Raw genomic sequence first — 13,896 nt, forward strand, 5'->3', positions numbered from 1 at the left:
GACAAGGCCTTTGCAATAAAAACACACTACCATCTTTTTGAAATCCACGGAATGATAAATGACCCAGGCCAACATGGGGAGGAGGACTGTAGTGTATTTTATATTCCAACTGATTTATTATGGGTTTGCAAACATGGCTGGTGTGAAATCAAGCTGGGGGGTAGAGAGAGGGAAAAAAAGGAAAAGTACACAATATAGACATTCATTCTGCCTAAAATGCCTAGGTTTAAGTCCCATTACCATTGATGTGAGCTAAGTACTCTCATCAAGGGGCTTAGGAACCCTTCAGTATTTAGATTCTTTTTGTTACATTACAGGAAAGGGAATAAAGCCAACACAATGTACCAGTACTTTGCTGTGTATGAATGGCTAGGTCAGCCTAACTCATGTGTTACATAAAAAAGAACAATTTCATTCTGTCTTGACAATAAATGAAAGCGTGGCTTTGAAGGCGCTCTTTGCTGGGTCTATTTGCTTTTGGAGACAGCATATTGGGCAGGTTATTTCAGGTGTAAGAAGAGAAATCTGCTAGTTTCATTAAATATTTGAGACATTAACTTTCCTTGGTGTAAAACCAAGTTCAGTCACCTCTGACCTCCTTTTACCTGTACCAGGGTGCATTGCTGGCCTAATCAAACCCTGCTGGTCATTCAGACCTTCCAGGTAAGTTTTCGAGGAAGCCTAGCAGAGATTTGTGAACTCTACAGTATAAAAAAGTGAACAGGGTGTCAGTATGAGCCCCCGTTCAGCCCCGCTCCCCCAGTTGTTTCCATCCAGTAGTGTTTCTCATGTGGCTGGGGTTAGGTTTCTCAGCCTCTCCATTTTTGACTTCTCTTGTAGGTTGACTGTTGACATTTTGCTTTAGGCCAGCACCTAGTGTGAATATTACTGATGCCTTTCAATCTTCCTTTTTTCCCTTTTCTTTCTCTCCTCTCTCTTTCTTTTATTCCATCACTCACCTCTTTTTTTTCTTTCAAAAACTAGAAGTCTTTTGTTAAAAAGAGTTGAAAAAATAAGAAGGCACCATATAGCCTTCACAAGTTTGGGACTGATCCAATATGTTTTCTGCTATTTGCCAGTCCCTTGCACCTCTTAAGAAAACTTCCAGTATAGTGTTGGAGTGAGTAAATGGAATTTTTTCCTATCAACCAGAAAATATCCCATTTTCCTGCTCTAGTAAACACAGCATACAGTGAATATTAAGTACAAAAGCTAAGGGCTCTTATTCCAACATGTGTTTTCTTTGGTCAGGATTGTGGAAGGAGATACAGAAGGTATAGGAGACTAGGTTTTTACATAAGATGGTTAGTCATCTCTTTTCTCCTGAATCAAGTTTGAGACAAAAGGGACAGAGTGTTTTCTCCTCAAATATCCAATTCAGCCTATCAGATTTCCCACAGTGACTTTCTCCACCAAGGTCTTAATGTACTACTCTTAGAATGTCTCATCAGTGACCAGAGCTGATGGGGTCTTTGAACATTAGACAGTACCCATTAGTCAAGGTCCCTGGGCTAACATCTTCTGGATGGCATTTTCTTCTAAGTGTGCCATTAGTTAGTATAATGGACTGGTGTCTGTCAGCCTTTGGGGCAGGATGGAGAGAAGCATCCAAGAGCCTTTGTTAGAAGAATGGACTGTGTTTTTTTCTCCAACCTGGAAACATGTTCCCAGCAACATTTTTTTTTTTTTGAGAGACAATAAATGTTAATGGCTTCAGCGAAGTCTTTATGATCTCCCAGGTCAGAAATCTTTTCCTTTTTCCTTAAAGTCTCAAATATGGATTTATAAAATACTCTTTAGAACCATTATAGTCTTTTGGGTAAATAGTTTTCATTTTAAAACATTTTTATAATACACACATTTTAAAAAGTGTTCTAAATATGTATTTTTACGATTGATCATGACAGCTCCTTAAAGAGCTGTTATTGCCTATCAGGGAGATAATGCATGTGTGTGTTCAAGAAATTTTCTACAAAAAAAACATCTCAAAGCTGTGTATATTTCCAATGAAGATTTTCTTTCTTACCAATACACTTGAAAAATTTATATGAAACAATTGAAATTTAGATAGATCAGCAAAGTCAGATAGTTCTGAGTTGAGGATTTTTTTTTTTTTTTTTTTTTTTTGAGTTGAGGGTTTTTGAAATGCCTTTCAAATGGCAATGAGAAACTCTAGGATGTAAAGGATTAGAACTGCTGGCCACCCTTACTTGAGACGTGAACATAGGTTACCAAAGATTGGGTGACCTGCCATACTTTCCTTAAGCCTGCATGCTTTTGAAAGTTAAGAGATGAGAGTTTGATTTTGTTGAGTTCTCTGAGCCACAGGTTGCCATGTAATCATGGAGGGCTTGAAATTGGTCAGAACAGGATAACTGCTTGATGGTTTATTCAGTTATTTTTTTGAATATGTCACTGTGCTAGAAATTAGAGATATAAAGAGAATAAGCTGCATACATGACCTTGGGGAGCATGTAGACCTGTAAACACACTCAGAGTGGCAAATACTCCTATGGAGACACAAGTGAACGGAGGCACCAGCTAAGGGCACGAGGAATGAGAATGGGGTTTCAGTTCATAAGATCCAGATGTCTGCAGGTTTCCTTGGGGTGCAGGGTGGTAGCAAATAATTGAGGGTGCTGGGTCAGGAGGGGAGAGATGAAAATCAAAAGATGATGTGTATAACAGTGACAATGACGATGGCTACTACTACCACTGCTATTATTAAGAATTATTAGGCTTTTATGGGGCACTTAGCCAAGAATAGTAAATGAATGAATGTTAGCTTCAGACCATAAGTGTTTACCTTATTCAACCAACTAGTACTTATTAATACTTATTGTACGCCTTCTGTGTGCTAGTAACTTGGGGTATAATGATAATAGGGTACTGTTCTCATGAAACTTATATAGTTAGTGGGATTAGGGGGACCTGGGGCTCAGACATTAATTAAAAAATTCATACACATAAATGTGGAATCTATAATGAGATACGTTTGAGAAAGACAGGACATCAAATATTTTGTTCATTTGCTGAGACTGCCTGATTAAGGTAGGAGTGTGTCTGGTGGTTCAAGTTGGTTTAAGAGGCCAGGGAAATGCCTCAGAAAGTGGTGAGGGAAAAATAAGGGTTAAGTAGATGAAAGGGGTGGGATTGAGTGGGGCAGAAGGATATTTTAGAGAGGGATAGTGAGAAAGAAGAGAGAAAGCAAAGAATGGAAGGAGGAGGAATGAAAGACAGGATGCAGCAAGAGAGTAGGAATAATATCTTTTTTCCTTCCTTTCCCTTCCCTTCCCTTCCTTCCCTCCTTCTTTTGTTCTTTCAACAAATTTTTCTTGAGTACCTCCTAGGATCCAGGCACTGGTGTAGGTATTGGGGATTCTGAATTAATGAAATAGGAAGAAAAATCCCTGCCCTCTTGGAGCCTACATTTTAGTGGGTCTAGGGTAGTGGGGAGACAGACAGTAAACAAGTAAAACATATAGGATATCAGGCAGTGATGAATTCTACTGTGGAAAATCAGAAAATGAGGAAAGGGTGTTTGGGGTGGGGTAGGGGTTGTTATTTGAAATCCAGTAGCCAGAAGAAGCCCCATCAATATGCTGGTAATTGAGCAAAGACCTGAAGAAGCAGAAGGAGTGAGCAGATAATCTCGAGGAGGTAAAGTCAGGGCAGACCAAGTGGTGTGAGGCAAGGCTCTGGAAGAAGAGCGTGCTTCACAGGCTTGAGGAAAAGCGAGGACAACAGTGTGCCTGGAACAGAGCAAGGAAGGGGAAGAGCTGTAGGTGATGCTGTCAGAGGCATAATGGGGCCATTTGGGGGTCCTGTGGGCCATATAAAGGTTTTAGGCCTTTACTGTACGTGAGCTAGGAAGCCATTGGAAGAAAAAGACAAATAGACAAAGTTTTTAGGCAATGCAGGAGGTGTACACCAGTCATAACAGTGGGCAGGTAAATCCTAAACTAAAAGGAAGCATTTTCAGCAATGGGCTTTGACTATTTCAGGTCTTCTGGGGCTTCCTGAGTGAAACCCTAAAACCACTGTAACTTAAGATTGTTGTTGTTTTTTTTTTGAATGGCTTCTGTGTCAGGTCAAACAACAGGATTTTTAAGCTGACCTTGATTCATAAAGATACATTTTGGAAGATATCCTTTTCATCTTATTAAAGAGCTGCTTTGATAACCACATTGGTAAAATTCTGTCTGAACTGGCTGTCTAGTTACTTGATGATTGCATACCCAAATATGCAATGCCTGTGCTATATGGGTGAATGAAATAAACTCAGCTGAGGCTCCAGTGACAACGTATCCAGCTGGGAGAGTGAAAGGGAGGGGAGAGAGAAGGAGCAGCTGGAAATGCAGATTGAGGTGGGCAGGCAAGACAATGGCCTGTTGTGATAAGCACCTTTTCACAAAGGTCATCAGTCAGTCATGGAGACTCAGCTCAGACACCTTGGCTTTTGTGTAAGCTGAAGTATCATTCTGTGGAGAAGCCAGTGGGATCTCTGAAAGGGTGGCTAAAAATCACTGTGGCAATTAGCAAGATGACCGAGAAGGAGAAATTCCTTGCTATTCATTTCCAAATACTTTGTTACCCACATGTAAGAGTCCTTATGCTATTTTCCTTTCTGGCATCAGAGCTATATATTCCTTTGATATTAATCTTTGACATTGTTCTCTCGACACTAGGGAACAATTCCAAAGTAAAGGACTCCAGGTTCTCTGCACTTTTACAAGATGGATGTGAGAGAGCCCCTCCCAAGTCTTAGCTCTTTGAGGTAACACCGAATGAGTGTTCGTTTGCTGGACTTTTTAGAGGGTGCAAGAAGAATCTGCTATTTTATACCTCTTCAGGCTTCGAGACCATTTGCAGTGTCTTTGCTTGTGATCCCTTGGTCATCTTCTCCTTGACAAAATACCCTTCCATGGCATTTGTTCTAGAAAACTAAGCGGTCCTGTGAGGCTTGGGGCAAACACTCCTTACTTTCCAGTGAATATTCCTCGAGCACAGTGAGCCTCTTTAGGCCTTGACTTAAAGTGCGAGGTAACTGAAGCAGAAGCCAAGAAGACCCTGAGAGGGAAACCACTGAGAGCTTGCACTGTTGGGTCCTGGGGCTTGATGCTGAAAAGTTATTTTGCTGATGGTTGCTTGCTTTTCTTAGAGGTCCTGCTCCCAATTCTAGCTGACTTTTTACAACCACTCATTTGACTGGCCACGGAGAGCCAGAATTCACAAGCCTCCTTGGGCAGGCTTTTCCCAGGACCGATGGGAATAAGAACAAATATCACTCACTCACTAAGTGATTTTCATCATCAAAGTACTTTCTAAATATGAACTAATTCTTCTTGCAAGAATCGGGTTAAGCATTGTTATCCCCACTTTATAGATGGGCGTATCCAGATTTCATTATTTCGAAGATAGATTTTGAGTCCACGATAAATGTACTTAGCATTATATTGCATTGAAGATGAAAAGACCTATTAGATCACCCAGCATCTCCCCTCCCTCTCCACCTCCACACAGCCAGAACAGGAAGCTCCCTGCAATCTACTTTCTAGTTCTTTGGCCAGGCTTCATTTAAATGTCCCAGGGGAACCTCCCTATAAGTCTAACCTTGGAGAAAGGATCTCCTTCTAAAAGCTGCTTTTGTATTCTGGGTGCTGTGACCACCCCCCTCTGCTAAAAGGCTCTTGGAAGTGAGAGGGATATGGTTGGAAGTCTTTTTTCCTTTCTCTTTTAGGAGAATTGCAAATTCCAAGAGTCACATGTATATCTTTTCCTTTCATAGTAGATTTTTATATGCCTTTCTAGGTTTACTAACAGACATATGGGATTTTGAGTTACAGTTGGGACATGAGCTCATGAAATTAGTATTAACTGCTTTAACCCGTGGGTGCTTGTGTTTATGGAATAAGCAAGTCATAATCGCTGACCACAGCCATTAAAATCTGATGTGAGTCAACTTTGAGTACAAAGACTTTCTATAAGCCAACCCTCTTGAAGCAGAAATGATCACAATTTAATATAACGAGAATAATTAATAAGGAGTGTGCCAGTGACCTTGAATATTAATATTGTTTCCTTTTCCTGTAAACAAACTGGGCTATTTTATTATTATTTTAGTGTGTAATTTGGCATAAACACTCCTTTTCACATAATTTCCCCAGGTGACTTTTGTCTCCTTGGCAATTTCCGGCTTTAATAAAGAAAACCTAATTAAGAAGGAGCTGTTGATTGGTTTGCTAGTGTAATTAACACAGGTGATGCTAATGAGTTTCTATGAAACTAGTGGTTTATGGGAAAAATAAACAGACCGCTGTTGCATATGGCCCTACTGATATTTGCACTCTGGAAGAAATGATGATTTCCTGGTCTCCTGTGAGTGGTTTGTGGGCATGGAATAGGCAGATAAAATATTTTATAAGATTCATTAGTGGAACTAGACCAAATTGAGAGCAAAAGTCTCAGCGTTAGGCGATATTAAAAAATCTGATCTCTGGTTGTACTTGCTAGGCCTGTCTTCTTTTTTCATGTGCCTAAAAGGGGCAGATTTCTTTTGTTCGAGGTGGGTTTCTGACTTTCATCGTGGGCGAGGCCCACAGCAGACTCTGTAGAGACACTTTAATGTTCATTCTTCCCCCCTACTTTTGCCTATTAACCCTTGAAGATGCATTGCCCAGAAAAGCACATGGAGTTCCAGCAGAAATTAACTCCCGAGAGGCTTCTTTCTTGGCCTACAACTGCTTCCTAAGGAACTCTCGATATCTGCATTTTCAGTGACATCCATACTAGTCTGGTCCACCCAGAATTGTTTATAAGAAGCTAATTTTCTCTTTCTTTTTTTCTTTCTTTATTGGGCTGGCAGGGGAGGCGGGGACTGTGGTTCAGATTTCATTTAACAACAGCTTTATAAGATGACCAAAACACGGTGTCAATGCATATTTTCTCATTGTAAATTTTACTGAGACTATCTAACTGTTATTTTCAATGATTTAAAGTATCTTGCTCAATTTCAAAGTAGATTTTTGAAATCATTTACATAAAAGACCGGTATACAATAAGACCTTTGATGTTTACATAGTTTCTGGACCTCTTCCATTTTTCATTGGTGTGTTCTTCTCCGAATCAGTTTTTTAAAACTATGTTTTCTCTTCATTTTCATCTCATTTTTATCATCAGCTAGTTAATTCTTCCCCTCTTTATTTTTTTTCTGCCTCCAAAAACGCCTGTTCTACTTTGTCTCTTGTCTATTGCTCTGTGACAGAAAAGCCAGAGACATTCTCTGTCTAGCAGTGCACCTCCAGGGACATCTTTTGAACTCTCATAATTTGTATTTATTGCCACCCACTTTGTAAGTTCACAGTTTAATTTGCCAGCAGTGGCAGTGTTAGGCCGACACAGTAAAACAAGATAACGTTAAAATGTCAGAATGAGAGGGGGCATGAATGATGCATTACCCCTACTAGGACTTGCACTTGTCATTCCTTTCCACAAAGTGATGTTAACTACCTTTTGAGAGCTTTATCTGACTGGTATTACTCAGAAATAGGATCATTAGTTCACTGTTCTGATTAGGAAGTTGCTATGCTTGATTAACTCTTCTTGGACTAGGATCTCAGTGGAAGCATTAAATGAATCGCACCGACTTAGACATCTAGAACTAATTTATAATTATTTTTTTGCAATTATTTGTCGTTGTTGACATGTGTTTTTCCACGATGTGGTACTTAACGGGGATGAGTTAAACCTACTGGAGAAAAGACAAGCACGTTTGAGTTGCCCTTGTAATCCACGTTCAAGGGAAGGCCCTCTAGATTTTTAAATGTTTCTCCCTCATGGACAGATGCTAAGCCATCATTATTAACAGCATCAATGTACAATTCGGTCACAAAGCTTTTAAAATTTCTGAGTTTTGAAAATTATCCCTTTTGTAGGTTTCTCAGAATCCTTGTCTTAGGAAGGAACTCATCGAATTGTTGTTTACTCATGGTGGTGACTTCATGTGCAAGAGGCAGGGTTAACATGAGTCTTGAGAAAGCTTCCCAAATGGCAAATCTGGGGTACGGAGACAGGGAGCTCCTTCCCCCTTTCTCGTTCCCCAAACCACCTTACACCATTCTCTCCCTTTCTAAATTTTTCTTCCCAAGTTTGCTGCTGTCTGAAATCCTAGCATATTGATTCTTTGGCTTCTGATCAAATTCATAACTCTCTTTCCCCTTCTAAACACATACCTGGTACTCACACATCAGTGTAAGGTGCTCTTCAGAGCAGGTTTTGATAGGGAAAGTATTGAAAAGCTAGGAAGTAGTTATGGGCGTGGCACTGAAGGGGAAATTCATCCTAGAGCAAGGACCTTGGTGGCCATGAACGCTTAATTTGTGTTCCACAGAAAAGGGCTCCATTTTACAGTAAAGATACATATTGATTCTGGTCCACACCTTAAGAAAGAAAGCTATATTTAGTTCAGCCTTTCTGAAACAAGCATATTTTTCATTCTTGTAATTCTAAACAGAAATAGAGCTACATGGACGATTCTGGGGGTGGGCGGAGCGGGGGGGGGGTGGTCTGTGCATCTCCTGCACTACCGCGTGTACAGTGCCTACTCTTCCAGGTACGTGATATGCGTTTGGGACATGAAATGGACGGTGTAGCAGTGCTCCTCAACCCCCACTCAAGTGCTTCCCTCTAAATGTCTTATTTCCTGAAAGGGCTTTTTATCTGTGTAGATCCAGAAACTTGGGTTGTTATTACAGATGCTGCTGAGGAACCTGGGGTTACCCTGAACGTATTAACAGCACCATCTCATTATGTTCCTCTGTCATTTACTTGACATCTGCCCTAAGTTACTGTCCTTCACTCTCTGCTCAAGTCAGCCTATGTTCTCTTTGGAGATGTCTTGGCAGATAAAACCTTTGCTATAGATGCATGTGAATTAGCCTTGAGCTATTTGTATTTAAAAATGTAGCCAGGACTTGCTTGTCCTGGAAGATGATTTGGACCATGTTTTCAAGACCAAGTCAGGTGCAGAGTGTCTTTAGGGGGACAAGTTTAACTGAAATAGGGGAAGCAGGATATCAGTGTGTAACAATTCAAAGGAGAACTTGGTTTCAGGGTAACAATGACAAAACCCTAAGAGGTACAGAAAAGAGAGTATGTGTTTGGTGTGAGTTTCTTGGGTCTATTAGTTGCCTTCTAAGGGTATACTTTTTGTCAAGGTGAATCATTTACAGTGAATTCCAGTTTATTGATATTTTTCTCTGTAAAGCCTATTTTTCAGTGGTTACGCCCTGCATTGCTCAGAACACTAATGCCCTCTGAGATTTGGCTATAATGCTGCTTTTGTAGAGAGGAGAAATGAAGGCAGAGGAAAACAAGTAGTTTTCTATAAGCCTATGTGAAAAGGTAGTCGTCAAATTGGAAAGACTTTCTTCCCTCTCATACTTCTTTGAGGGAACTTTTTGATCAATATGGGTCAGGCTTGACCAAAGTTAACTTTATTTCAAGACTGCTCTCATTTGAAAGTTCCCTTCTTACGCCCTTTCTTACAAGGGATGGTTGGGAGTCGAATTCTAAAGCAAAAGCAGTTTGGCCAAGAAAATCTGAAAAAATTTCTCTACATCAGAGTTGAACATGCCAGCAAGTGCTTAAGGGACCCAACAAATGTGACTTCCCTTGAAATAATTGTTGGAGCTGAATTATGATTACTTTCCCAAATCTGCCCTTCTGCGTTACTCAAGGTTTCCTGTGTCCTGCTTTATTCCAGATAGAGAACAAAATGAAACTCTCACCAATTCTGCCTACCTTTTTCCCTCTAAGCCAAGGCTTTGCAGCACCATTAGGATGTAGATTATCATATTTAAAACCTGTGATGACACTGTTGTACCCATCTGAATGATTAATCTGCTCATTAAAAGAGTGCCGATGGGCTAGTCTAATTGGAACATGGATCTTCTTAAAGGACGTTACAGGGTCGGGAATAGGAAATATTACTCATAACATAAAGTAGGGATTAATTATGCTACTAAATACTACTGTGTGAAATTTACATATGGGTCTGGTTAGAGACAAGGATTAGAGAAAGTGTAACGTCCCGTTTCATAACATTTATGTCAACTTTAAGACAGGTGGTGTGTTCCTACTTTAATCCCAAATCTTAAATCAACATTTACAAAAGCTGTTATAAACTCAAATGCCACAGAAGGCTTAGGAGGTTGGGATAAACACAGCATGTGCATCAGTGAATCACTGCGATTTTACTGGATGGATTTTTAAAAACAATCGCAAAGATCCAAAGCTGCAGAGCAATCTTTACTCTACGTTAAACCCTGAACTTCTGGATGATATTAATCTTCCTAGAGGAGAACGAGAGTACAACCGGGATCTTTAAGAATATGTACAAAGCCACTGAGCACAAGTTTACAAGCTTTTATTTTTCTTTAATAACCTTTCTTTAAACAAATAATATGTATAAAAGATGTGAGGCAATTGTTGTAGCTGCAAAGGGGATGATGGGATGTTCCAAGCTCCACTTCAGCTTTTCTCTGCTGCAGGGACCTTGTGGCTGCAGTTAAGAAACAAAAACAAAAAGATGCCTTATAACATGGAGATGGGTCCTAGAATCTTTGGTTGAAAAGAATCTTAAAGGTTATTTATCCTCTCTCCCTCATTTTAAGGCAAGGTACACAAAGCTGATATAGCTAGTTAGGGACAAGCTGGAGCTTAACCCCCAAATTTCTGACTCATAATCCAGTGCTTTTTTTGTGAACAACATGGCATCTCTAGTCTGGTTACCAAATATCTTGTACACGTTGGATTATGTGTTTGATGCATCATATCTTAAGATATCTGTTTACTAAAGTCAGATCTGTTTGACAAATGGAAAATATATCCTTATACATCTTGAGGATTTGTTGCATTTCTACTACTTAAAAATTTGTATTCTTTTTTTTTACCTTTAGGTAGATATCAAGTCACGTGTGTAGTAAAAAAAAGGAAAGTTGTTACTTCAGAGTGAACATTCTATTGTGCTGGCTGCTCTAGCTAAAAAAGAAATGAAAATCAGGGTACTTGGTTATCAAACAATTGTCCACCTGTTTGAGGAACTGAAAGGATTCTGTATCAGTTTTTAGGGTGCTGTCAGGCTTAGAGAATTTCCTTGGGCTTTGGCAACCATGTGATGTTTCTGAGATTGCTGAGGCCGAGGCCGAGAATGCTGACTTTAAAAGTACCTTAACAGGTTATCAATTCAAGCACTTACATGCCTCTGGACCTTCTTAGTCATCTTTCACATTCTTCCTCCCCTCTCCCTTCTATTGTACTTGTCTGACTGAATAAAGTTCAACATCACCTCCCGTGCAGATTACTGCAGTAACTTCTTAGTTATCTCTGGGCCTCCAGTCTCTACCCTATTCAGTCTGTTGTCTACACAGCAGCTAGAATGATCTTTCCAAACCTTTCTGACATCATTCTCTTGTTTAAAACTGGCCGTCACTTGGATAGCCTGGCTCCTCGTTGTCCCAGAGATAAAAGTCCAAGCCTTTTAACGTTTCATGTGGTATCTTTCCTGGCCTCATTGCTCCCGACACTCTTCTGTACACTGGGCCACCTTGAGCTGACACCAACTTGCTTGCCCTCTGAGGTGGCTTTTGTCTTTGCACCTGTTTTTCTCGATAGCTGGTATGTCCTTGTGAGCTTTCTCCTTGCCTCAGCTTTCATCTGGCTATTTCTAACTTATCCTCAGGATTAAATTCAGCATTAGGTTTTCAAAGAGGCCTTTTCGATGCCACCGATTTAGAATATAGTGTGTACCCCAATCTCTGTCACAGAGCACTTTTCACATTGTGTGGTGAAGCCTTACCATACAACCCCCTCTCCCACCAGTGAGCTCCTTGAAGGCAGGGAATGTGTTGTTACTGTTTATCATGTTCTTATTTCTAAGTGCTATGTCTGGTTAAAGGGAGGAAATCAATAAATGTTGAAGAAAGGAAAGAAAGAAACTCTGGCAAGAATTTTTACTCTTTCACAAGAAAATGTTCTAATGTTCTTTGGTTAGCTATTCTGTCATATATTGCCTTTCATTACTAGCTGGATAGATGCCATTTTATATCAAGCTTTAATGTCTTGGTTTGATATCTTTGTATTTTTTCTACCTGAGTGCAATAGAAATCGGTTGACCACCACCTCCGCTAGTAGCATCTTTAAAAACACTGGTTCCCTGGTCTTGTTCCATGGTGATTTCACTTCTCTTGCTTTGTAACATATTTTGCATGTCAGCAGAGACCTGTAATCAAAAGAAGAGGCTGAAAAATTGTTTGTCAGTTGGAGAAAAAAGCTTTGTCATGGATTTGGAGTGTTCTTTAAACTGGAGTTGTGGCATGTCTTAGAGGTCAGTTCTAAAGATATTCTTGCTGTAATCTGATGTAAGAGATGAAACTTTCAAAGAAAACCTATATTATCATTCTGTGAAAGTTAACAGCAAAGTATCATTGCAAATCTGCTGGCAATGTTTGTTTTTTTGCGGTAAACCTCTGGACATTTTTAAGACTCAAAAGTGGTGTGCAGAGAACCTTTCTTTACAAGTTCAAATCTAGTGGAGTACCATAATTGTCCAGTGGTGGAACAGATAGTTGAGCAGAGTATTCTTTAGTGTATATCATTCATTCCTGGACTTCCACAGTCTGCAAATGAAAATACACACTATAGGCCACCAAGAAGTTAAAGAGACACATACGTTATTGTAGTTAAATCTTGTTTGGCCAAAATGCCAGGGAAATAGAGTGGTTCGTGAATTTTTTCCAGTCTTGCTGGTAGAAAAGTATTTCTTTGTCTTCCTTGGTAAATAATGGGCTGGTGAAGGAGATGTGAGGTAGGAGGCATAGGAAGTTGGGCTAGGTGTGAACTAACTCTTGGATATCCCTGATTTATTTCCCTAAATTATAGGGATTGGGAGCCTTTTTAGTCAGAAGGGAACTTATCCACAATTTGATAAAACTTCATCCTTGAAGAAGTGGAAGCAGAGGTCACAGAGATGAACCAAATTACAAATTCACAGGTCTAGGTGGTCCCACAGATGGGATTTATACCTAGTCCTTGGACTTCTAATTCATTATTCTTCTTACCCTAGACTGTAAGTCCCTATATGGGCTTTAGAAAGTGCTTGCTTTTTATCCTATTGTAAGCTCAGTGCGGAAAGCAATGCTAGTGAGCCGAAGAGAGAAAATAGGATGTGTTAAGTCATGGGCTGATAAAACAATACTATAGCAACACTCCGGTCTTTATGATTCTACAGCAAAACATTTTCCTGGGGAGTGTGCAGACTCAATGTTGCAGACTGGCAGCTGCAATCACATTTGGCTTGGGGAAGCGTTTTGTCTGGCCTGTTGCCTTTCAGATGGGGTATATGGTCTGCGGGTTGTCCCAGTCCCTGCTGCTTCCAGCGGCTTCACTTGGCCTGGTCTCAGAGGCTTTTGAATTAGGAGCTCTGAATTTAGTGGGATCTTTTGTTTTGTTTGAGGCTTAGAGGAAGGTAAGCCTGAGATGCCCACTTTATTTTCAACACATCTGAGAAGGGAGCTCCATCTATGGGATGGGCTGGTTGCTGACAATGTTGTTTACATACTTGGATGGATACCGCCCCTCAAGCTGCCACTGGCTTTATCAAATCACTTAAAGCAAGCCCGTGCTACCATCAACATTAGTTCAAATCTGTCACAACTGGCAACCTTCAGCATTTGTATGAAAAGATGGTTAATAGGTCTGTGCATCGGCACAGATGCAGGGCGTAAGCAAATAAAATTAGTGTATTTGTGCCACTAACCACGCAGGTTTATACAAAAGATATCAAGGTTTTCCTGTGTCATCTGTAAAAAGACTCTCTAGGATATAGGGGTTTTGTTT

The 13,896-nt window shown here is 40.1% G+C and overlaps 1 protein-coding gene across 1 annotated transcript in view; it reads left to right on the plus strand.

Moving 5' to 3' along the window:
* The window catches only part of EBF1 (early B cell factor 1), a 368,250-nt gene that overhangs the window by 112,980 nt on the left and 241,374 nt on the right, over positions 1-13,896 (plus strand). The gene's annotated exons all lie outside the window — the stretch shown is intronic.

The sequence above is a fragment of the Pteropus vampyrus genome, unplaced genomic scaffold, assembly GCF_000151845.1.
Source record: "Pteropus vampyrus isolate Shadow unplaced genomic scaffold, Pvam_2.0 Scaffold30, whole genome shotgun sequence".
Taxonomy (NCBI): Eukaryota; Metazoa; Chordata; class Mammalia; order Chiroptera; family Pteropodidae; genus Pteropus; species Pteropus vampyrus.